General features: G+C 43.0%; 1 pseudogene; it reads right to left on the minus strand.

The window, feature by feature from the left end:
- Positions 1–6451: 6451 nt before the first annotated feature.
- LOC119279046 lies at positions 6452–14094 on the minus strand (annotated as a pseudogene).
- Positions 14095–14223: the final 129 nt, after the last annotated feature.

Raw genomic sequence — 14223 nt, forward strand, 5'->3', positions numbered from 1 at the left:
GAGCAGCAATATCGAAACCACTATCCTAACACAGGGTTCAACCACCAGGGAGTTGCACCATTGTCGCTCCCTAGCCATCCAAAACCCAATATTAGGGTGGTCTTGCCAGTGGCGAGGTGGTAATGACAAATAGGAAACACAAGCTCAATGAGCATGCACCGAAAGAGTGTCAATTCAGGACATGAAGAGATTGTCAGTTGGCGGGAAGTAACAGAGGAGTGACTGGCTCACCGATAGGCATCGGGGTAATATTACATTTGGTATGTGAGTAGAATTTATAGAGGAAAGACAGGAGCAGCGCCAGCTTTAAATTAATAATGCCCAACAAAAAGTCAACCAAAGATAATTGAGTGAGCACATCTAGCTAACACATGGGTCTTAGTAAGCTACTCCTCATCATCGATGAGATGTCAATGGGATCCTTCCCCTTGGAAGAGAGTTAGGCCTCTAGATTGTGAGTGCCCTCCTACTTGTCCGAGCATATGATCATTCTAGATCATTAACATCACGACTAGCTAGGATCACCATATTGACTGCGTGTGGCCATTCGCTAAAATATTATACTCATTGACATGTAAGAAAAAATGGAAATGGTGGTGGTGGGAAATCATATATTCCCAGGAGGATTCCAACATGTAAATCCTCTAATTGTTGTGCTAAATGAAAATGTTCGACCTCATATCAAATCCCTTAACTCTTCTACAAACCAATTATTGTTGCATTGCTCATCCCTCGTTTTCTCGTCACATGCATGTATTTGTTTTCATTGCAATGGATACATGCATTGTTTTAATTGCAAGGTCAGTGTGTATTAGCTAACAATTATGTGAAGATACAGAGAGATGTAAGGTTGACATGTACGAATTTCCCACATTACAAAATAAGTCTTGTTTTAGTAGCCCGAGCACACATACATCAACATTGATGGTGCATGAAGAGCATGCGCGAGCACTAGCATCGCCTCACCAATTGAATTCCATAGCTTCACCTTGTTTGGGTTTACAACCTAACTAAACCCATTTCCACTAATTGCTTAAGAAAATAACACTTGCACTAGTAAGAAAACAAAACAATAAAGAGAGTTGCGAGTTGGAACACTAGTAAGAAACCCGCTCTGAACGATGTTCGCTCTCGAACAAGCACTATTAGGCAAAAACCTACTATTATGAGATACAAATGCTTGAAAAGCTGGGGATCATAGAACAAATTACAACCAAAACCAGCACTTGCTCTAAAGATAGAGGCATCATCCCAAAGGACCCAAACCACCTTCGGGGAGACAAGCAGCAATCAGCTTCCAGTAACCGCGCATAGTAGGAGCCGTCACGTCACCTGTGGTTCCTCGGCGTCTTACCCCGCGGCGCGGGAGGCGTCTGTCCTACTTGGTTTCCTCCTACCCCAGTTCCTTCCCCCCCTACGCCCTCCCCAACCCCCTGACCAAAATGGTTTCCTCCTCCCCCTGGCCCCTCCCCAGCCCCCTGACCAAATGAATGCCCTGATGCCATCACAACAAGTTATATGTCAAAACGGGCATCCACTTCCAAAATGTATGAACTAGAAGCGACACGTGGCTACATACCTTTGCAAACCGCAGAGCATGGACATGGCAGCAGGGAGCAGCAGCATACGATCACCATGATGATTGCCACAACGCGTCGGAGCGAGGGCCGAGAAGAAGAAAGCCGCTTCATGGTCGATGATCCTTTCTCTGGCCAGCTTCAATTCTGAAGAAATGATTCGGCCTCACTTTGTGGCCGGGTTACTCCTTCTTAGTTTAAGTACTCTAACAAGTGTGCGTCAAGTCAAAAGGTTGTCTGAACATCTTGATTAACCTAATGTAATCACGATCCTTGATGCTGCCATTGTACCAGTGCTGCAAGTCAAGTGCTCAAAGTCGTCTCTGACACTATGTGGACAATCAATCTTTGATGTGGGTGCATCTCAATCGCAGTTGCAGGCTTGAACCAGTCAAGCAAAGCTAAGCTGCTAGTAAGTGTAAGTAGATCGAGGCATGCATGCCACGAAGATATACGTGCTAAAGTAAACAATTTACCACTCCATAAAAAAAGTACTACAAGATGCACAGCTCGTTGCAGCCGCAACGGCAAGCTTACTTGGAGTCGGCGTTGCACTAGTCTTGTACTTAGATTTCAGTGATAAGTAAAGCAAAGATCGCTAATCACACAAAACAATCAGAGTGGCGCAGCGGAAGCGTGGTGGGCCCATAACCCACAGGTCCCAGGATCGAAACCTGGCTCTGATAAGTTTTTTCACATTCATTTTTGAACCTGGCTCTGATAAGTTTTTTCACATTCATTTTTTTGGCTGTTCGGTCCATTTTCATAATTGGGCTTTGACTTTATCATTTTTACCCTGGTGTGTACAACTAAGAATGTATTGAAGTAGTGTTAGTTCAAAGTTCCAAGCAATGACAATTAATATGTATCAGGGAGTATCTCTTTTGGAGTACTATAACAACATAAAACATGTCATTTATCAATCCGGATGAAAAGACCGTACATACAAATGTCGGTTGAGTAGAACTCCTTGCGCCATGAGACACAGAGTATCTACTAGTACTATTGTTGTTTGTAAGTGCTACCGCGATACCAAAATAAGATTAAGGTATGAAACAAGCATCAAAATTTCCATACAAGTTAACAATATAGGCATCTACCATACAACAAAATTACAAATTTAAATTTAATTTGCACATTGAGTGCAAAATAGAAGACCAATTCTGCCGTGGATAAGAAATGAAATACAAATTTTGTTGTGTTGAGTAACTACAAAAAATAGTGTGTGTTCTTTAATGCTTGGATATACACCAAATTGGATGTGGTTTTCTTTTGGTACGATATACACACATCTTGATTTCCAATCCCTACAAGAGTTGTTGCATATTTATATCGTGTAGGTCAATGTTCACTACACTGCATATGTGCATTGATGCTATTTCTCTTTCAAAAAAATTTGAAAAATAAACCTCCCCATATATTAATTTTAATCAAAAGGTACCTATGATATTTTGTTATACATACACCACACAGGGCGGAACACTATCAAGAAAAACATCATTTTGATCTATTACCAAAACTGAACTTTGCTCATGTGCCACCACAGTGGCTTGACGATTGATCTTTGTGATCATAAAATTATTGAAAAGCCTCGCGATGCCCAATGATTCCTTCTTCACCAATAGGCATCATGTTAAGATTTTCATTTGCAAGGAAGCCACAAAAGAACAATAAACTTCCAAAATAATGTACTACTTGTGAAAGGTGATACCGATATATGCGCAAAAACAATTGTCAAAAAAGGAATCAGACGAAAAATAACAAACTTATTGCTTTTGGCCCAATATACAGCAATTTCGGTCGAGAAGAAACTGTTTACATTAAAAAAACATGATGAGCCTGAAGATACAAAGCCACTAATAGCCCCAAACTTTGTTGAATCATGCAATTATTAATCTCTCCACTCCAAGCCCGTTGGGGACGACGGCATCTGATCGGGTGCTAGACTCGAGGGGGAGTTGTTCAGTTCCTCCTGCCGTGCCGGCTCTTGCAGCGTAGCCGCGGGTGCGGGTCATCACGGTGTGGCGGCGCAAGTGCCGCCGGCGGTGGCTGACCATAGACATGGCCACTGCCACCGCTAACGCCACCGCTGCCGCTGCCTCCGCCCTGGCCTCTCGGCGGCCCGAGCTGGGGCGGCGTCGGCGAGTATACTGGTACACGCCCCGCGTTCGGAAAACTATAGCCCGCACCTGCATGAACACCACCATGGCATGCAAATCACACAACTAGCGCCAGTTGAACATAAAGTCCAAGCACACGAGAAAAAACAGCATGAACTGGTGGCTACCTTTCTCCCGGAACACGCCGTTACCTTGGTCAGCGGCGGCAGAACAAGAGCAGGGTAGCAGCAGGGAGCAGCAGCATACAATCACCAGGAGGATCGGCACGGCGTGTGCGAGCGAGAACAAAGGAGAAGGTCCCTTCCTCATTACCGATCGATGTCAAAGCTTCCTCTCCCACTCACTCTAGGCACCTCTCTGACCAAATGGCAGTGGCACTAATACTAGTTCTGCCGAAACTATAGGTGGAAGCGAGTGGTTCTAGCTAGGTAAAGGTCGTCTCTCTGGGTACGGGCACGTACATAGACGATTCATCAATCTTGGGTCCGAATCCTATACCACAGCCTTGTTCATTAATCCATCGAGATGCTATAATCGCAGGCTCAAACGGGTCAAGCAAAGCTGCTACGGAGTGTAAAAAAGAAAGAGTAAATTCCACTGTGAACAGGCAGATATTTGTGATACAGTGACGTGTTGAACAACATTCTATTCTCACTTTGTGGAGTACTCCATTTTGTGAGCCTGTTTTTCACCAGATTTTGAACACATATGGTTATAGTTTTGAACCACATTTTAGTATTTGAAGTGGTTCTCATGTCACGGCTCCATGCTTCCGGGTGACGCTGACACCTCGCATGCCAAGTGGTACGCGCATTTCCTTACGCACCCGATGTGGTAGCGGCTAACCTGGGATCGATGTGGTAGAGGCTAAGACAAAGGATTAATGTCGAACGAGGGCCACAACAATGCCCTGACAAGTCGGGCTCATCATGTAAGAAACACTTCAAATGCTAAAATGTGGTTCGAAGTGGAACAATTGCGTGCAAAGCTTGGTGCAAAGTGGTACTTGTATAAAATAAAATGGCGTTCAACGTGTCATTGTTGCTAACGCAAATATTTGTGTGGTTTGCCTTCTCCTATATATGAAGGGATATGCTCTAATTGAGTATGAGAACTTTGGGCAATTCCAGGCTGCAATAAGAGAATCAGACGGAACTGAGCTTCTTCCACAGATAGTAAGTGTTGACTGTGCATTTAGTAATGGCCCTGTCAAACGAAGAACCACATGTATCACATGTCCTTTGCTTGCCTTATCGTAATTTGACGGTCGCCCTTGTCTTTTCATACAAGTTTCACGTAGTTGTATGGCATTTTCAGATCCCTCCTTTGGTGGACTGAGCCGTGTTTGCTGTTCAAGTTTGGCTTGCCAGTTTGAGACAATTGTAGGCGTCAGTGTTGGGTTGGCATGTTTGCGCGGACACTGATCATATGCACGGCGAAGTGAATCAAACAAAATGCCCAAAAGCATTTCAATTATGATGATGTATTAATCAGGATGAGAGGTAGAGAGAGGATGTTGAAATAGTAGTGATTCTCGCGACCTCCTATGTGATGCGCTCTGCGGCAAATTGTCGATACAACCAGCTGAGCTATCGAGCTTCAGTGATTTTAAGACAACACATACTCTTAAGAAACAAACCCCAGCGCAGATTCGGTAAAAATTACTGAAATTTCAAACACAATTTTTGTAAGGCATTGCAAATCATTAAATGCTGGAAGGCATTTTCTGAAAATCATGAACACTTTTTTGAAACGGGAACATTGTTTGTAATTCTAAAACAAAATTTGGAAAAGCGAACATTTTTTGAAACTTCCAAAGAAAATTTGAAAACACGAACATTTTATGAAACTCCTATAAAATGGAAACATTAAAATTAATTTTTTTTGTAAAAACAATTGAAGACAGAAACATTTAGTGAAGTTCCGAATAACTTTTGAACAACCTTCCGAACAATTTAAAAAAAACAAAATTTGAAAACACAAACTTTTTCAAAATTTGTGAACTATTTTTGAACTCCTGCAAAAATTTGAAAACAAGAACATTTTTTAAAATTCAGAACAAAATTTCGATTTTTTTTAACATTTTGAAGAAAAACATACAGAAAAAAATAAGAAAACATGGTCATTTTTTGAGAATTGGGTTTTTTTTAAAAATGTGAACATTTTTTGAACTCCGGAAAAAATGGGACATTTGTAACAATTTTTGAAACATGAACATTTTTAAAATTTTTTGATTGTTTTAGTACTCAGAACATTTTTTGAGAAGTACAGAAAAATTCATAATCATGGACATTTTTTTGATTTATGAACCAAATTTTAAAACGCAATGATTTTTAAAAAATCTGAAAGAACGTTGAAGAAAGAAAATGCAAAATTAAATTGAAATGGAAGGAAAAAACGAAATAGAAACAAAATAAAAATAAACAGAAAATGGAAAAGGAGAGAAAAGAAAAAGAAGGAAAACGAAAAAATAAACAGAGCAAGAAAAAACCGGTTCAGGAACCTCCTAGAAGGTTCCCAAAACAGGAAAAAAAACGGCTTGAAGGTTCCAAAAACCAGGATCGCAGCAATCATCATCAATGGGCCGGCCCATATCACGCGCTCGCTCGGGAAGCCTGTGCGTAACCTCGACAGCTTGACACAACACAACATGCGTCCAATAGGAAATTCCAGGAATCTCTACCATTTGCTCGTTTAATACTTGTGTCAGTTCTGAAAAAAAACAGGAGTATATGTTTTTTTCCTTTTCCACCACGGGCCTTAGCTTTTGTGCAGTCTGATTAGGCCCCGGAGGTTCAGAACCACATGAGACAACGCAAGTCCAAGTAACAACCAGCCCATGTTTGCATCTTCTGCCGAGTAACAGCCAGTCAATGGATCATGGCCCAAATATTCACAAAAAATGTCGCAAAAAGTCTCCCTCTGCTGCCTATATGGCCGATTCCGCAAATACAGAGATCGGCCATTTTCGGCGTATATAGAGCTGATGTGGTATATACTCACTAAGTATATCCCATAATGCCCATAAACCCCCCGTGGGGGTCATCAAGTGTGCGGCGTTACCACCTTCATCTCTGTTGTTCTGCTGCGTTCCTCCGGACCCGAAAGGGGTACCGGCGGGAACCGCTTCCATTCAGTTCGACGGTGGCAGGCTCCAATGGAGATACCAGTAGCCCACAGGAACTGCGGGTACGCCGTCGATTGGGGTCTGGTGATATGTGTGTCGCCATCGCTTTTTCCGTGGATGTCAGGATGGTGCTCCTCTTATTGCTTAGCTTATTAGATACGATGTTTCTCTCCGACGAATGTGTTTTGATGGTTGATGAAGATCCCAGAGCTTCATCTTCATCTGTGCTGCTCCTCTCTTCTACATCTGAAAACCACCACGCGAACATGAAACTTAATTTCACCAGTTTCCTAGCGTGCATTTACAGCCATATATTTCCACAAAAGATCAGTCGTACCAGATTTAGGATGAACCAGATGAGCAGCATGCCAGCTTTTCCCTTTTGCCTGACCATAAATAGATACACTATAAGATGTCTACAAAAATAGACAACAAATTTGGTTTAAACTGCGGAATATAAGGTAGACCATCCATCCAAAAAAGATGTCTACAACTGGTCAAGGATCACCTCAACTCGCTGCTACAAGCATTAATTAACAAAATGTATTTAGAAGCTAGAACCTAAACCTTGGGAACTTACCGCCGAAAGAGGTACGGTCCAGCCTTTAATGATGGACCAATCAAGCGCAGGCCTCAGGTCCTTTTTCTTTGCAGAACATTGCTCGCCTTCACCCATGGGATGATCCAAGAACTTTACCTGTAGAAAAATGTCAAGCAGGAAAATGCGAGTTATTGTCTCTGATAATGTTGGTTATGGCAGAAAACCAATAATCAGCATGAAAACATGGAGATCAAATGATAACACAATTTGTCCCACTTCATATTTTAATCATTGACCAGAGCATGAAAGTTCATTTGATGTCGTTTTATCAGTGCGTGTCATCTTCATCAGCAAGAAAGTTGATTGTGTGTTACCAGCCCGTAACATAATTGGACCACCAGACTACAAAGCATGGACACCGCAGGATATGGCCGGAAACAGGGACACGCTCGGACACGCGTATACCGCCATATTTCGTGAATTACGTATTAAAAAAAGGAGGACACGGCTGGGACATGTAGGGGACACGTGAGGGACTCGGGAGGCCCAACTACGCTTCGGCCTGATAGGAAACCCTTTTTTTTGCAGGTTGCATTCACGGGCGCCACAAAAGGGGGAGCTGGGAAGCCTCCTGGACTCGCCGCTGCCACCGCTGTATGGAGTCGCCGCCGCCGCCTGCACTCAACCGTAGCCGTCCCCCAAGTGCAGGAGCCTCTCCTCCCAACGGCAACCATGCTGGAGCAGGTAACCTCGACCTCTTTCATCTATTTGAATCGATTTTTTTATTGACAGCTGCTGCTTGCTTCCCCTGTTCGTCATGCCCTTGCTGCAGCTGCTCGCTAGTTGCTTCCCCATGCTGCTCATCTGCTGCTGCTGCTGCTTGTTGCTTCCCCATGTTGTTCTCGTGCTGCTTGCTTGTTTGTTGCTTCCCTGTGCTACTGCTACCTGCTTGTGTTGAACTGTTGATTGGTGCTTCATGTTAAGGAAGACCAAATCATCCGTGGGTGAGAGTGAAGGAGGACAACCTGGACCTGGTGCTGGGAATTTGAGAGTGCCAAACCAAAATGCTATTGGGAGCTAGCATTGCAGATGTTCGTATATTTTTCTACAGACTCGGTCAAACCTAAAGAAGTTTGAGTTGGGACAAAACTAGAACTTCAAAATATTTTGTAAATGAGGGAGTAAATGTTTACCTCAACCACAGTTTTACTGGTCAACTCAATAATCTGCCCAGTCCAGTAACAATCTTTATTATGCCAGTCAACCCAATCACCTACTTTCCAGGTATCACAAACACGTGCTATCACCTCGCTCTTTGAAAAGTGCTTAGGAACCTGTTGCCCCCTAAACCACTGAGGAAAGGAAGGACGCAACATTATTTCAGTACTGCCATTTGATTTCCCTTCCAGGCATGCCTGGTTGAATGGGTTCTTTTGGAAGACTCCAATTCATTCGTTGGCTGCAAAGGGCATTGGGAGTAACGATATGAGGTGTAAAGAAAACGAACAGTTATAATCTTGGTCAGTATAGTCAATATACTCTCTTAGAAAAACAAAAGGTTATGTGCAAAAGAAAAAACAGAGCTTCCATATAAAGATATGCTTACCTTCTTCAGTATAGTCAATATACTCCAAGTAATACTCCAGATGCCCAGATTCTGTGACACGCATATCTTTTATCTGAAAGAGAATTAATACAATATGTGTTAGTAAAGCCTTATACCCTACTGTAGAGTGAGTGAACAGAAGTGTTATATTTGTAATTCATGAGATTATGGTCAAGCGATCAGACTGATGTTATTATTAAATACTATAAAAGTAGTGCCATACTACCATGATGTATCGGAAAGAAAAAGCTTCATCGTCTATGTTTGTAATATGTATTCTAGCACCCAAGGTTTAATCTAATTTATCTAGTTCATAGACTTGTGGACAACAACAGCATAGCCCAAAGTGTAGCATAGCCCTTTGTATTATAAAACTAATGACCAGAGTTCAATTCTTACCAAATGCTCATTGGTGGGCGTTGTGTGCATTTCATTATGATTTTCTGGTATTTAAACCGGTAACCTATGGGTTGTGAGCCTTAATTAGATCAGTTCGTAATAATAATGAAGGTTAACATGCTAGATTCGAGGAGGGCAGAAGATAAGAGTAGTGCCATAGGGGAGCTGTCAATACTAAGGAGGTTCCACGGCAGAGGTATCCGCACATGACCCATGCCCCTTGGGAGGAAGTGTGGTGGACACTGTACTCGGAACCAGGGTGTGTGTAGAGGCCCAAGCGGCTAGCTCAACTTTGGAACATGCCACATTGGGCCACGCACGTGACCCAGGACGAAATAAAGTTCAAAGCCAAACAATTCCTAGATAGAAGAAAGAAGCTGAACACCAATAAAGAAGACGAGACTCCTAAAGATTCAAGGTCGAAGGTCTACCATGGACTGTGAGCTAGGTCCATAATCAATGGCCTGTCGTGAAGTATAGGCCATGTTTCCTCTTATAGCCTCGCTCGTGGTAACTTATGACCTTTTATGCTATTGCCCTTTTTACTTTCCTTCCCACCAAAGGTGATGGTGGTCTTCAAGTCAACAAGGCTCTCATATAAATCCTTGTAGTGGTTTATGTACTGTAGCTTCTACAATCTCGAGTCTTAACCCGTCAAGGTGCTAAAGTGAGTCCCCCCCCCCTCCTATCTATGAAACGTGTTATAGAATCTCCACTTTGCCCATATATCTTGCATGCCATATTTATTGATGATTAAATTATTTCCCATGCTCACAAAATAATCTGACTCAGTCATTGGATCCAAAACCTTACAGTTTTCCGTATGTATCAATCATTTGAGGCTTTAAGGAAACGAGGCCGTAGTCTCCCGCGAGGCTGGACCGACCCATCTAGAGTGCCCGCCTTACGCGTCAGAAATATGAGCCAGCGCTCACGCGCGCCCCTAGCAGCTCACGGGCCAGCGAAGTTCGTTCGATCAGACGCTCCCTTCAATTTTTTTAAAAATATAACAAATTTTCAAAAACTGTCATTAATTTTGAAAAAATCATGGATATCAAACAGGTTATTCATCAATTTTGAAAAAGTTCATCGACTTTTCAAAAATATGATGAATTTTAAAAACTGTCATCAATTTCGAAAAATTTCATAAATTAGTAAAAAAGTTCATAAATATGATAAAAAAATCAGGAATATGAATAAAATCATCAGTTTTTTTTTAAAGTTCACGAAATTGAAAAACTGTTCTTTGATTTTGAAAAATATTCATGATTTTGAAAAAAGTTCATGGATTTTGGAAAAAAATACCAAATTTCAAAAGAAATCATCGATTTTAAAATAGAAATCACAATTTAAGAAAAGCACTAAATGGAAAAGGGAACAAGAAAAAAGAAATCAGAATAAAAACATCAGGAAAATGACCAATGAATTCGGAAAAACAAAAAAGTAAATGTACACAAGCGGTAAGCTAGTGTAGTAGTTACTATGGTTCCTTTCAGCGCTAAAGGTACGAGTTCGAACCCCTTTTCGCCACACCTATTTTGGAGTTTAAACAGAAAAGAGAAGGTATATGGGCTGGCCTAATGGGAAGTGGGGGTATGCACCCGATTGCAGAAAGACTTATAATGGGTGCGAAACACGCCCTTTAGGAAATGCCAACTTGCAGCAGCAACAACAAAAATGGCAACTAGCGAGAGGCGGGGCTAATGAGCGGACCAACGCGTGGGGCAACAGGTGAGCCTACTAGGCTGCAACCCATGTTCGCAATTTATGAGCAATTTGGTGCGTAAGGCGCTCCAGAGGACCTCCCCGCTGAGGCACACCCTGAATTTGCATCGAAAAGCTTCATCGGGAAGAAGAGCTAACATTGCCATGATCTCACAAGAAGAGGTCAGTGTTCAAGTTGTAGCTACACGGCTACACCCATGTCCTTCACAAGATCAATCTGGAATTCATTTTTTTATTAAAAGAATTTTGGATTTCTGTTTTTTTAGCCTTTTGGGATTTCTGTTGAAAGGGAAGAAGTGTCAACCACAAAAATGTCGACTCAATGGGTTTTTTTCTTTGAGGAACTCTCGATTCAACGAGGTGAGAGATGAGCAAGGGATATGGGCTTATGGGCCATGGGCGGTGGAAAAAAAGTGTTGTGGGCTTTGCTCTCACTCATTCGATTAGGCACTGCCCAAAATTTTCTCAAAAAAAAAGGCACCGCTCAAAAAAGAAAAAGAAAAACTCATTCGATAAGGCCTCCTCGCCGGCGGCGAGCTCGACCACTCCGACTCCGGCGACGGAGCCTCCACTCCCCATCTCTCTCCAGAATACACAGTCTCTGTGTCCCCTAGCCCCTCCCATCGTCTCCGTGTCCCCCAGCCCCTCCCATCCCCTCCCCACCACCAGACGGCATAGGCGCACGCTTGGCGGCGGCAGCGGCGAACTACGCACCGTCGGTCAGTCGCCAGATTCCATCTGCCGGTAGTTGCCAATTTTTTTACCTTTATTATTGCCCTATATATCTTACGCGCGATTAACATCCTTGTCTTAACTTTGAGGTCTAGAATTCCTTCGTCTTAAGCTTGAGAATACCAAAGCAGAGACTAGGGTTTGGGGTTTAAAATTGCAGACACTACCTTCCTGCACAGCGCACAGCATTGACCAGATTAGTTCCTGCCGACAGATGGTTCTTGGTAGATGTAATCTTAATTGGTGCCTGCCCCCAAGATATTGTTTTTGTTGTTTTTTGTGTAGCTCCTAAATAAATGTATTTCTCCTGAAAATTTACACACTTGTAGTATCCATCCATATGTAAATGTGGATAATTATTTTTTTTTGTAGTTTTTTAAAACTCTAAAATGCGAATTTTCACCGTTTCAAATAGAGGGCTACATCGAGCAGCAACTAGCTACTTTGTCTTTGTCACCTGACCAGCTTAAACTCACCACCCGCAAAAAAGAGAGCTTAAACTCGTAATATTTTTATTCTAAAAAAAACTCACAATATTTTCATAGGCGCAGAGCATGGTTAATAGTATAGCCAACTGTTGGCTATCAGAAAATGTCATGTCATCTATAGCCAACCTTATAGCCAACATGTATAACAATTAGCTATATGTGCTACTTTATTAATATATAGCCCATCTTTCATTCTCACATAGTGTCTAGGAGCATGTGTTTGCAGATGGCTCTTGCATGAGAGCCTGCTTACATTATATTCTCTCTTGGGAAGCACTAGGGATCAGAATAGCCAACTGTTGGCTATCAGTAAATGTCATGTCATCTATAGCCAATCTTATAGCCAACATGTATAACAATTAGCTATATGTGCTACTTTATTAATATATGGCCAATCTTTCATTCTCACATAGTGTCTAGGAGCACGTGTTTGCAGATGGCTCTTGCATGAAAGTCCGCTTACATTCTCTCTTGGGAAGCACTAGGGATCAGAATAGCCAACTGTTGGCTATCAGAAAATGTCATGTCATCTATAGCCAACCTTATAGCCAACATGTATAACAATTAGCTATATGTGTTACTTTATTAATATATGGCCAATTTTTCATTCTCACATAGTGTCTAGGAGCACGTGTTTGCAGATAGCTCTTGTATGAGAGCCCGCTTACATTCTCTCTTGGGAAGCACTAGGGATCAGACTACCGATTAGGATAAGATGTAAGATGGCCGTTGGATCTATTACTAAGCTGTTCATGGTGGTTTGATTGTGTCTTAATAATTGCTTCCTGTTAGCACACACGGCACCTGACAAAAGTTGCCTATCAGACTTCTGATAGAAAGTGTTTCCCTTCATTCCTTGCATGCATTTTCAAGCTGGGCACAAGCTAGGACCGGACCAACTAATAATGATCGATCCTTGTAGCTTAGAAAAGGAAGTGAAAGGACCAACGTGCGAGAGACTGTTGGTAGATCCTGATATAGTGGTATCATTCCAGTACACGCTGGACGATATCTTTATCTTTACCTATTAATAAAGCGGCTATCGCTTCTGGTCGTCCGTCATTAAAATTATCCTCCAAATTAATTAAAATTACCCACTAATGCCATCCGTAAGTAGAAAAATGATTCTATTTTTCGGACAAAAAATCGACGCCTCTTTCGTTGTTTTATAGGAGTGCGACGAGTAGAGTTCACAAAATGATGAGCAAGAGAGTGGTTGGCCAATCGCTCTTTTAGCCGTGAGACTAGGGTTTGATCCACAATTTCTAACTTTATTTTTCTCACGCATGTCCTACTCATGTATGTGTTCATGGGCCGGCCCATGTGCGGGGCTTCACACCCCTGTTCTTTTACAATTTAATTTTGTCTTTTCTTTTCTCATTCTGTTTTCTTTCTTCTTTAAATTAATTCCGGATTTAATATTCTATGCCGCCCTAGCTGCCTCCTCCAGCGCCTGTTGCGCCGACGTCTGCTGGCTTGGCAGTCGCGCTCCTCCTCCTCCCTCTCGTGCTCCTCGGCCTCCACCTCCAGCTGCATCTGCTGCTTGCCGGCCAGCCGCTTCTCCCTCAGCCTGGTCGACCGCCACAAGTTGAGGTACATGCCCTCCTGCTCCGGCGTTGCCCCGAGCCAGATCGGGGGCGCGTTGACGAACTCCTGAACCTGCCCCGTCCACTCGTAGGCATGGTGTGTCAGGGTCGGCTTGGCCTCGGGCTCCAGCGTCGTCGGCGGTGGCAGCAGCCTCAGCGGGGACGGCGGGATGCCCCCCACTGAGAGCGCCATCCCCTTCGCCAGCCGCTCCTGGTAGGCTTCCTCCTCCTCCTCCACCTTGCGTTGCGCGTCCTAGACGGAGTCAGCCATGGCGTGTGCCAGCGCCTTCTGGTACTCCGCCTCTGCCGCCTCCTCCTCCAG

This window comes from Triticum dicoccoides, chromosome 3B, assembly GCF_002162155.2.
Source record: "Triticum dicoccoides isolate Atlit2015 ecotype Zavitan chromosome 3B, WEW_v2.0, whole genome shotgun sequence".
Lineage (NCBI taxonomy): Eukaryota > Viridiplantae > Streptophyta > Magnoliopsida > Poales > Poaceae > Triticum > Triticum dicoccoides.